This window comes from Electrophorus electricus, chromosome 12 (assembly GCF_041902795.1).
Source record: "Electrophorus electricus isolate QZ-2024a chromosome 12, ASM4190279v1, whole genome shotgun sequence".
Taxonomy (NCBI): Eukaryota; Metazoa; Chordata; class Actinopteri; order Gymnotiformes; family Gymnotidae; genus Electrophorus; species Electrophorus electricus.
Genome location: NC_137508.1, coordinates 19908506 through 19921303, shown reverse-complemented (window position 1 = coordinate 19921303; position 12798 = coordinate 19908506).

The following is a 12798-nucleotide window of genomic DNA, read 5'->3' as shown; positions in this document are numbered from 1 at the left end:
CAATAACCTCATCACTCAATAACCTTGATCACAACCGGGGGAAAGGAATTTAAGAGCTATAGGAATACAGGAATACATAGGATCCATGATGAATCAATAGTAAAGAAAATAAGTAAATAAAGCAATAAAGGAATAAAAAATAATAATAAAGAAAATGACATATTCCTATCCATTTCTACCTCCTGGTCTTAGAATGAGGGTAGAGCACATAGATAATTATTTTAATTACTTTTCTGGTTTCTAGACATTACAAATTACTAACTTTAATATATTCTCTATTTGGTTCATACAGGATTTCTGGTAAACACAGCTAGGAGTGAGTAACAATTTGTTTACAATATGCAAGAGGTTAAGCAACATACAGATGAGGTAATATGAGTGACTAATACAAATTAATAAAGGAGAAGTAATGAACAGAATAATGTGACAACAGGCATTTATAAAACAACAGGAGCAGACATCACAATTAGGAAATTATATTAAAACTACTATTATTTGATTATCTGACATCATAGTAGATGGTAAATTGTTACTTTGTGAATATGTGGGATGAGCAAAGTTACTTAGCCTGGTAGGAATTTGAGTCTAATATAATTTATGGTCTTCCTTACTATACCCAGGCTTGTAAGAGCGTTTTACCTTACCATCCATCAGTTTATGACCCTTAGAGAGAAGGGGGTTGAGGGTCAGGAGCCAGGCCCTCTTGATAGCTGGGCCATTTATGACTTTGTTGCTAATCCTCAAGGCACCAGCATGTCTGTGGCCCTGGGGTGGAAGAGAGCCCCCCTTTTGACCAGAGCTTCATTAGTGAAATAATTTTTAATCTATCTTCATTGCAATATCCTTAATGGTTCTAAAAGAAAAATGCACAAATGCAACTATAAAGTTGTCCTGCCATGTCAGAAAAAGTCACTAAATGGTTGGCATTTTCTTGCAAACATAAATAGGCTGGGAATAAGGTTTTGGGGGAAATTTTTAATTTTTTTAAATTAAGACTGATTCACTGATTAAGACTGTTGGCTATATATATAGCCAACAGTCTTAATCAGTGAAGTGAATACAACAAAAGCCAAAAAACAGATTTCTCTATTTCTCTGCAAATGCTTTTTCTGATATAATAGAATGAGGTATCTTAATTAGTCATTTGCTTGTATGCAGCACATAGTTCTAACCAATTTCTCAACACTTCTCAGGAAAAACAATTTGAAAAAATTCTAATTTTAAGTGGATTTCCAATTAATGTTTGCCCTAGCATAGTTAAGCTACTATGTAACTAAAATCCACTATGGCATCACTTGTAGCATGTGCAGTTGAATGCATTGCTCTGTCTGTATTTCTCATATTCTCCAAAAGACATGCAATACGTTCTAGCGTCAGAAATCATATTTTATTACTTACACAAGTCAACTTATGAATACTTATGAGGTTGTTTCTCAATATCAATGATATTAAGAATGGGCTGTGAAAAACACCTACATCATTAATTAAATATACATAAACATGATTTTCAGAGCAAAAATCACCTGAGAGGTGTTATTTGGAAACTGAGAAATCACACAAAAATTACTTAAAGCACAGTGATATCCACCATAAAGGTAAATTTTTATCACTATTAAGGATGTTAGGATTTTTGCTTTAGATTACTGTTTCATGTTAAAACTGCACCAGATCCAAGCATCACTGTGAAAGCATAACTCCTGATTGTAATATAAATTGAAAAGGTCAGACATCACATAGTGCTCCCTCCAGCAAGACCTTATGTCCACATTAACACTTGGCCTGTTATTAAAAGCTTAGACTCTAGCACACCTGATATTTTCCTGCCACAGTAAGCTAGGTAAATTGTGTGAATTTCATTACAAGCACTTAGTCTGATACTTGTTCTATTTTTCTGAACATAAGTTCGCAATGTGTCACAATGAGTATCTCAAACTGTCACGAATGGCCACCCTCCTGGTGTCCCTCTTTCTGTGGTTTCCCTGTCCTGTCTGTTTTCCTTTACTTCCTAGTTGTTCCGTTCCTTGGTTTCGTTGAGTGGAGCCATCCGGATCTCTAGTGGGCAGAGCGGAAGCTCAAATCCTTTCCCCTCAGCAGACTCGCCAGCGAAGCTGGAGGAGTCTGCCCAAAGCCCCAGAGGCAAACTGCCTCTGGGATGCGGGGAGGTAGTTTTAGTCTGGATTTATAACAAATCAAAGCACTGAAACCATGCTAACAAAGGTAGTTAATAATATATGCAAATAAAGGATGCATATGATGGGTAGTTAATAACATATGCATATAAAGGATGCATCTCTTTTCTTGTACTTTTAGCTGCATTTAATACCATAGACTACAGCATCTTTCTGGATAAGCTGGAAACATTCTGTGGCATTAGAGGACAAGTATTCTCCTAGTTTAATTCTATTTCCCATAGGATAGATACAACTCCTTCTTTCTGTTTTATCCACATAGTATTGCAGAGATGATGCCAGCACTGACCTGCTTATCAGTGACAAAGAATATGATAAAAAAGGGTCTTTAGGAGAATGCCAGATAATATCCCAGTGCTGCCAGCAGATGAACTGATGTTGCCGTCTGTATTCATCCAACTACTCCATCTACTCCAATGCAATAACTGCCAGCAGATGAGCTAATGTTGCCGTCTGTATTCATCCAACTACTCCATCTACTGCAATGCAATAACTGCCAAAAGCTACACAAACAATATGTGTGTATATATATATATATATATACACACATATTGTTTGTGTAGCTTTTGCCAGTTACACCCACGCACACACACACACATTTCCACAAGCTTCTGCAATGTCACAACATGTAGTTCTGTCTGGAGTTGCATTCATTTTTCCCCAAGATCTTGTATTGATGATGGGAGATTTGGACCACTGTGCAAGGTCTTCTCTAGCACATCCCAAAGATTCTCAATGGGGTTCAGGTCTGGATTCTGTGGTGGCCATTCCATGTGTGAAAATGATGTGTCATGCTCCCTGAACCAATTTGAACCTGATAAATCCTGGCATTTTCATCTTGGAATATGCCCGTGCCATCAGGGAAGAAAAAATCCATTGATGGAATAACCTGGTCCTTCAGTATATTCAGGTAGTCAGCTGACCTCATTCCTTGGGCACATAACTTTGCTGAACCTAGACGATACCGACTGCAGCAACCCCAGATCATAGCACTGCCCCCACAGGCTTATATGGTAGGCACTAGACATGATGGGTGCATCACTTCATCTGCCTATCTTCTTACCCTGATGCACCCATCGCTCTGGAACAGGGTAAATCTGGACTCATTAGACCACATGACCATCTTCCATTGCTCCAGAGTCCAATCTTTATGCTCCCTAGCAAATTGAAGCCGTTTTTGCCGGTTAGCCTCACTGACAAGTGGTTTTCTTAAGGCTACACAGCTGTTTAGTCCCAATCCTTTGAGTTCCCTTTGCATTGTACATGTGGAAATGCTCTTACTTCACTATTAAACATCTCCCTGAGTTCTACTGTTGTTTTTCTACGATCTTATTTCACCACACGTTAAAGTGATCGCCGATCACGATCATTCAAGATTTTTTTCCAAACACATTTCTTCCTCGAAAATGATGTTTCCCCACTGTCCTTCCACTTTTTAATAATGGATTGAACAGTTCTTAACCCGATTTTAGTAGTTTCAGCAATCTCCTTAGATGTTTTCTCTACTTGATGCATGCCAATAATTTGACCCTTCTGAAACAGATTAAAATCTTTTCCATGACCACAGGATGTGTCATTTGACATGGTTGTTTAACAAATGCAAAGCTACTCACTGCATCAGTTAGGGTTAAATAACTTGTTGCCAGCTGAAACATAATTACCCATGCAGGAATTACCCAATGGGAGGCTCTTATCTATTTGCTTAGTTAAATCCAGATGGTGACCTTTTTTTGACCAGGCAGTGTATATATATATATAATGTAATAAAACATGGACTGGTGCCCAAAGAGGTTCGGTTCTCTCTTGAGTCTTGGTCCTCCCATAACTCTGGTTTCTTCCTTAATTCCACCCAAGAAGTTTTTCCTTGCCACTGTTTCTACCGGTTTGCTCATTAGGGATTCAGACCCAAACATTTGCAATTCTACTTTGTGACAACATATGTAAATACATTTGAATTTGACATTATGGTATTCATCTTCATTTTTTTTTCTACAGAGGCTACAAAGTACTAAAGTGCTGAAAAATGCTCAGTATAAAGGTGATAGGCAAACAATACTTCACAAGAAGTGATAGGAGAACTAGGTTTATATAGGCAGATAATTAAGGGGACACAGATGTGTAGAGTTAGTATTCGATAGACTATTATAAAAAAGTTTACTCCCTGCCACACCATCACATATTGTGGTGGCAGGAGGGCTCTGGAACTGCCAATCTGCTGTCCAGAAGGCTGACTTCATCTCAAAATTAGCATCCCTCCACTCCCTACATTACCTGGCTCTAATAGAAACATAGATCACCCCTGAGAACTCAATGACTCCAGCTGCCCTGTCCTCTGCCTTTTCATTTACCCATTCTCCGAGGCGTCTCGGCAGGGGTGGTGGCACAGGTTTACTAATGTCTCAAGAATGTCTCACTCCAATTTCCTTGTCTACAGTTTCCATCTCCTCTTTTGAATTTCATGCCATTACAGTGTCTTTCCCCACCAAACTTCTTATTATTGTCATCTACCACCCTAGATCACTTCATTGATGAGTTCAACATCCTTCTGAGTCAATTCCCTATTGAAGGAAATCCACTAATTTTCCTTGGTGACGTCAACCTTCCATTGGACAAGCTGCATTCCTCCTGCATCCTTCTGCTGTTGACAGCATTTGACCTCACCCTCAACTACTCTCCTCCGACTCACAAAGCTGGCAATGTTCTGGACCTGATCTTCACCTGTACCACCACAACATCAGACATTGCAGTCACCCCTTCCACCTCTCGGACCATCACTTTCTATCCTTCTCACGTTCCCTTCCTTCTCTTTCCATCCAGTCCTCTCCAACATGTTCCTCCTCCCTCCATCGCAATATGTACTCCATAACTCCCTCTTCCCTTACTTCTACTATTTTGTCCACCCTTCCTCACCCTGACTCTCTATCCTCTCTCTCTTTGGATACAGTTACAAATACTTTCATTTCTACACTCTCCTGATCAATGAATCTTCTGTGCCTTCTCTCTTCTAGATCTGCTAAGTCCTCCCCACCTGCCCCCTGGCTAACAGAAACACTTTGCTGCCACAGGAGAGAACTAAGGACTACAGAGAGGTGGTGGAGAAAATTTGTAGATTCAGACCTCAGCTCATACAAGTCTCTCCTTTCCAAGTTCTGACTGGAAGTAACATCTGTAAAGTCATCCTACTACAGAGAGAAATTTGAATCATCAGCATCTGATCCATGAAAGCTCTTCACTATTTTTTCTTCTCTCCTTAATCCTCCCTCTCCCCCTCTTTCCTCATCTCTTACTCCAGAGGATTTTATCACCTTCTTTGAGGAGAAGGTTGCAGCAATCCACCAGTCCTTTTCCTTTGTTCCTACTCCTCCAACAAATGTGCATTCCCCAACATCCAACTCTCTGACTTCTTTTTCTCTTCTCTCCACAGATGAAATTCTTCAACTCCTGACTTCCAGCAATCCGACTACATGTCCACTGGATCCAATTCCTTCTGCTCTGTTCCAGACAATTGCAAGAGATCTGCTTCCTTTCATCTCTGTCATCATCAACAACTCCTTATCTTCTGGATATGTGCCTACTGCATTCAAAACTGCCAGGGTGGTACCAATCCTCAAGAAGGCAACACTTGACAGCACCAATGTTACCAACTGCAGAGCGGTATCACTTCTCTCTTTCCTCTCAAAAGCCCTCGAACGAGCAGTTTATAACCAATTGTCTCTTTTTCTCACCCAGAACCAGCTGCATGGTCCCAATCACTCTGGCTACAAACCAGCACATTCTACAGAAACGGCCCTCATAGTGGTTACTGAGAAACTTCATGCCACTAAAGCTACCAAATAGTCATCTGTTTTGATTCTTCTAGACCTTTCAGCAGCCTTTGACACAGTGAACCACAACATTCTTCTCTCTGTTCTTTCCAGGCTTGGTGTGACTGGCTCTGCTTGGAGATGGTTTCGGTCCTATTTGGATGGACAGTCCTATCATGTGACATGGAGAGGATCCACATCCAAATCGTGTAGACTCTCCACTGGTGTTCCACAAGTCTCAGTATTGGGCCCCCTTCTCTTCTCTTTGTATACTTGTTCTCTTGTTGATGTATTATCTTCTCATGGTTTCTCCTACCACTGCTATGCCGATGACACTCAACTATTTCTTTCTTTTCCACCCTCTGACACGCATGCTTGACTGACATCGCGTCATGGATGACAGCCCACCACTTGAAGCTTAGCCCCAGTAAAACCGAGCTTCTGTTCATCCCAGGTACTCCCAACCCTTACCATGACCTCACTGTTTCCTTTGAGAACTACCTGGTATCACCATCCGAAGCTGCCCGTAGCCTGGGCGTAACTTTGGACAACCAGTTGTCGTTCTCAACTCATGTGTCTAATCTAAACCAGTCTTACAGATTCCTCCTTTGTAACATACGAAGGATTCGACCCTTTCTTTTGCAGAAAGCTACCCAGGTGCTTGTGCAGTCTCTTGTGATCTCAAAGCTAGACTACTTTGCTACTTGCTGGTCTTCCTCTAAGAGCCATCAAACCTCTACAACTTGTCCAGAATGCAGCAGCACGACTGGTCTTCAATCTTCCGAATTTCACACGTTACTCCACTGCTGCGCTCCCTTCATTGGCTCCCTGTGGCTGCACGCATCAGATTTAAAACCTTGATGCTTGCCTACAAAGACAAAAATGGACCAGCCCCTTCATACATGAGGTCAATGGTCAAAGCCTGATCTGTACCTCAAGTACTTCGAACCTCAAGTACGGCTCGGCTTGAAATACCTTACTTCAGGGCTCATGGACGACAAGCATCGAGACTATTTTCTGTCCTGGATCCAAGATGGTGGAATGACCTCCCACTTGCTGTCTGGACAGCAGAGTCTTCAAACACAGACTGAAGACCCACCTATTTGCAGAATACATACTCATCATGCTGTTCGTCTCCAGGAGAGCGACTCATCCAATCATTGACAGTTCATAAGATCCTCATCACCTGCATATTGAGTTCACCTGTATATAAGCCATTCTAAGACTGGTTGTTGTTGCGAAGTATTGCGTCCAGTTTATCTGTGCCATACCGAGTGATCTTTTCCTGTTTTTGATCTCCTGTATTTTTGACCTAGTTTTCCCATTACTCTCGATTCCGATTTTTGCCTACCCTTTATTGCATTTATCTGCCTGTGTTTTTGCTCTACGTTTTTTTGGACTCGGACTGTTTTCCTCTGTGATTGTGTTTACAGTTGACTGCATCTCTCTGGTTCTGACCCTGGCTAGTTTAACCCATATGGATCCGGATTACAATAAAACTCCTGCCTTTTATACACAAGTGTCTGACTTTGCTTACAACATTACAAAGTAGAAATGTATAAGCTTTTTTGCATGGTGCAACCTGGCAGAAAGGCTTTCTATTTGGCATTCTGCTTTGGAATAACATTTCCCAGAAAACAGGTCCATATTAGCCCAAAGTGGCCAGACTTTTGCCAGCATGGACCTGGGTGAATCGATAAAGAACCTACATGGAAACGTCCACAGAACCACTTTTCTGTAATTTGGGCCGACTGGAATAAAATTTGGACCTGGACAAAGCCACCTGTGTGGGCAGCCCTCACTTAGAGCTCAGTTAAGACCAGCCCAGGCCTAAAAGTTAGGGGCCAATAATATGACAATGAGCAAAATATCATGGGCCCATTGTAGGCCTCTACAAGGCTAGGGTAGGATTGCTCACTTGGAAATTGTGCCCAGAAACTGATTCAGTATAGTTAAAAGTATCATTCAGGATAGACAGAAAACTGGCAATATCCATCGTAAAGTAGGGAATTACAGCTAAATGATCAAATGATTACCCTTACACATGCCACTTCATATGAAGTTTTATAATAATAGGTTTTATTTTATAATAATACATAGGTTATTTTGTCATGAAAAGCATTCACTGACTGAAATAGACTAGAATAAATGATGATGATGTGATGGTGATACAGAATGCATTCTTAGTAACCATGACGACTTACCTATCATTAATAATGACTGGATAATGAGCCAATTTTGTCTTCAAGTGTCATTATATTCATACTGTGTGTTGAGCTGAGTGCAGTTTTAGAAATACCATCCTTGTGGAATTGGCTACTGCCTAAATGGATGCAAGGGTGATTGCTCTAAATGAAACTACTTTTGTCAATGAAAGAAACATTATTTTACAAATATCCAAATATTTTCTGATTCCACAATGAATTTAATGAATGTTTGACCTGGGTCATGTTATGAGACACAGCAGATTGTAATGGCCCAAGTGCTGCAGGCTGTAATGATTGAACACACACAAGGAAAAGGATCCAATTGCAAGAGGATTTAATCACAAAATCAAACAAATCCGTGGGGGTCAGACAGGTATTCGTGGTCAGGTCGTTCCAAGGTCCTTAACACGGGGCAGACACCAGGGGGGTTGTCCAGGCGTCAGGTGGGAGACGAGGTCTAAAAAACAGGCAGAAGTCGGAAACCAGGAAGACAAATGATACTAGAACGCTCGGTATGCACCATAGGCTAACGTTCAGCTGCAGGGCCAGAGGAATGGCTACGACGTTCAGCAGTGGGTCCAGAGACGTGGCTACAATATTCAATGTCCGGTGGTGGTCAGTCATTCTGTAACGGCCTGAGTGCCGTAGGGCAAGAAGCAGGACATACAGACTCTCTTGATGGAGAAGACATTTATTAACACATGATAGGACCCCCGGCACTCACATGCAACATAAACAGTGAACAGGAATATGACTATGGATAACATGAACGCCGTGAACATAAACAATGACCGACAACGATGCACACACCAACAGAGGTCTAAATACATACAGATATAACGAGACTAAGTCAGGCTCAGGTGTGTGTTAAACAACATAGGTGTGGTAACAAATGAGACAGACTGTGAATTCCCACAGCAGGCCGTATGACCAGTTGGGAAGGGAGCGTTCCATGACACAGATAACTTTGTCAGCAGTGTTATTTGTTCTCTAACTCTTGTTGCCATTGTAGGCATTGTAGGCCATTTGTATGGTGGCCAGAACAGTTAAATCACAACAGCATTTACAAAGAAAAAAAGTTGAGAACACAGCAGCATTAAGCCAGAGCACTAATAAGATAAGATACAGTTAGATTAGACTTTATTGATCCCAAAGAAAATTGCTGTATTACAGTACTGTACAAATTGCACAAGAGAAGACTTACATTGACTCAGAATAAATAAATAGATCTGGGTTGTTGAATTGGGTTGCAGAAGTACAAAAGTGCAGGGTTGTAGAAGTGAGTTCCAGAAGTACAAAAGTACGGTACAGATGAATTATAAACCTTTATATTATAAGTTAGTGGGGTCTGTATACATATATTAATTATGTACATGGAAGGTGTTCCAAGGACTGCAAACAACATATTACGTGATAAAACATGATAACACAAGTGAGAAATGTCTATATATATATATAAATGACTATGTATATAATATAAACAAGAGCTGCAAAATGATAATTGCACTAATGAAATAGATAGGAAGTGAAACTGTCAGTAAAGTGTTAACAATAGAAGTCACAGTGACAAAATTGGTCAGACTAGACAGTAGAAATAAAGTGAACTTAATATCAGGTCAGATGAGGTAACTGTCAGGTCAACTGAATTCCAAACTCACTACAACACCCAACATGCTGTTCGTCGCAAGGCCAAGGACTCATCCAATTATACACATTCATTCAGATCCTCATCACCAGAATATTGACAGCACCTGTGTTCTACTCCCCACCTGTATATAACCCTGTTTAGCCCTCAGCAGCATTGTGAAGTATTGCCACGAGTTTCTACTGTGCATACTGAACGTTATTTCCTTGATTGCTTTCCCGTGTTTCGATTGTGTTTTTTGCTTGTCGGACTACTGATTTTTGCCTGCCCTTTTTTGTACAGTTTGCCTGGTTTGTTTTTTCTTGCTTGTTGGATTTTGACTTGGACTGTTTACCCTGATGATTTGGATTACCCCTGTCTTGGCTTTCCTGGTTTTGACCCAGGCTTGTGCACCCATCACCAAGTGGGAATATAATAAATCTATTTCTCTACATCTGCAAGCATCTGGCCTTGCTTGTTGCATCACAGAATACTTAGGCAATATGCAGATTCAGAGGAGTTAAAATAGTACCAAGCATCAGGGAGAGATTGAAGATGTTGGTAAATACCAGAGCTAACTGGTCTGTGCAGGTTTGAGGACTCTCCTGCAGATACCGTCTGGTCCCGCCACCTTCCTGGTATTCACTCTTTTAAACACTGTCCTCACGTCACTATCCGTGATGATAAGAGGGTGCTGTTCTATGGTGGGCTCTGTGCATTTGCCGTTGGCTGCACAGATAGCACCATTGCAATGCTGTTAGCATTAGCGCTGTTAGCATTAATGCTGTTAGTTCTAGTGCTGTTAGCATTAGCGCTGCTAGATGTAGCCACGAAGCGAGCGAAGAATGTGTTTAGTCTCGTAGAGACTTATCTGCACTCATCAGTCCGGAGGGTGGGCTCCTGTAGTCCGTGATCGTCCGTAGTCCCTGCCACAGGGATCTAGAGCCACTCTGCTGGAACTGTGTCTCTAGTTTCCTCCCATAGCGCCACTTCACCTCCGTCACCACCCTGCGCACTCCATATACCGCAGACTTGTACTTGTTCATGTTTCTGCTGATGATCCCCATGTTGTAGGCAGCAGTGCGAGAGTTCAGAGCCTCGCGGATGGTTTTGTGCACCCAGGGCTTCTGGTTTGGAAACTTCTTGATGGTGGCTCTTGGAATCATGGAGTCCACCAGTTTCCCAATAAACCCCACTACTGCCTCGATAAACTCGCTGACATCATCAGTGCTGTGCTGGAACATGTCCCAGTCTGTGTCATCCAGAGCGTCCTGCAGAGTGGCCACTGATTGGTCTGTCCAGCGTGTGACCTCCCTCTGAAACGGAGTTTCCTGTTTCAGCCTTTGTTTATATTTTGGTATGAGGAAGATGGCAGCATGGTCTGACTTACCAAACGGTGGATGAGGTAGTGCCTTATAGCTGTCCTTGTATGGAATGTAGCAGTGGTCGAGTGTCCTATTTCCCCTGTTAGGGAGGGTTACATGCTGGTAAAGGTTGGGCACTGCATGCTAGAGGTTAGCGCTGTTGAAATCCCCAACCACAATAAGTGGAGCATCCCGGTGTTGTGCCTGAAACTGTGTGAGAGCCTCATGAAGTTCACACAGTGCAGTGTCCATGTTGTCTGGAGGTGGAATGTACACAGTGTTGACGATGACCGAAGTGAACTCCCAAGGAAGGTAGAAAGGATGAAACTTGAGGGCGAGCAGCTCCAGGTTGGGTGAGCAGGAGCGGGCGAGAGTAACAACATTGGCATTGTTGCAACAGCTGTTGTTTACCATCACACACACTCCATCGCCTCTCAACTTTCCCGAATCTTCCATCCTGTCCATGCGGTGAACCGAGAAGAACTCGGTTCGCATCGCGTCCTTTGTTCTCCCTCGGGATCTCCGTCAGCCATCTTTGGTCCAAGGTTAGAGATGGCTTGAGGTGAGTGCTATGTAGATTAAGAGAAAAAAGAGCACCTCTGCTGTAAGAGATGCACGTCATGGTGTAAAGAGAAGGGCTGTGGAGATATCGGGGATAGCGGGAAGAGTGAAAAGAGCGAAGAAGATAGCGAAAAGAGCGAATAAAGTGCCAGATGTGGACAGAGCAGTTGTGACAACAGCCAACCTCAATGGTGCCATCTTGCTTACAATTTATATTAGAGGAACTATACACCAGCACTAGGACTGACTACTCAGAGGAACTTAATGGCCAAGAGCAACTGGAACCAGACCTTTTGGAAAATGAAATGGAGTGGGCACTGAGACAGCTGCCAAACAACAGAGCACCTGGCATTGATGGAATCCCTGCTGAGCTGCTCAAACCAGTCCCAAGAGCTACACTGACAACACTATGTCGGAAGATATGGAGGACATGTACATGGCCAAAGGACTGGAAAAGATCAGTTTTCATCCCACTGCGTTGACACAAGGATTGTGCTAACTATAGAACAATTGCCCTGATCCCTCATGCCAGCAAGGTGTTTCTAAAGATCATTCAGAAGCACTCGGGCAACATCCTTGATTGAGAACCTCCTGATGTCCAAGATGGATTCCGCAAGGGCAGAGGGACCCGTGACCACATCGCAAATCTGAGATGGATTGTGGAAAGGGCAAGGGAGTACCCGAAGAAGGTCTACCTGTGCTTCATTGACTACACCAAGGCTTTCGAGTGCATTGAGCATGACAAGCTTTGGGTAACACTGAGAGAGGTAGGAGTACTGACACACCTGATCAGGTTGATCAGGTCACCCTACGACAATAAAGAAGCCACAGTGCGAACCAGATATGGGGACATGGAGCCTTTCAAGATCAAAAGGGACACAAGACAAGGGTGCATACTCTGCTTTTCTTTTCAACCTCTACACAGAGGTGATCATGCGCAAGCTGGACTTTGGGGTGAAAGTAGGTGGAAGAACCATCAGCAATCTGAGATATGTATACGATACGACCCTGTTGGCAAAGAATGAGAAGGACTTGAAGAAGCTGATCCTG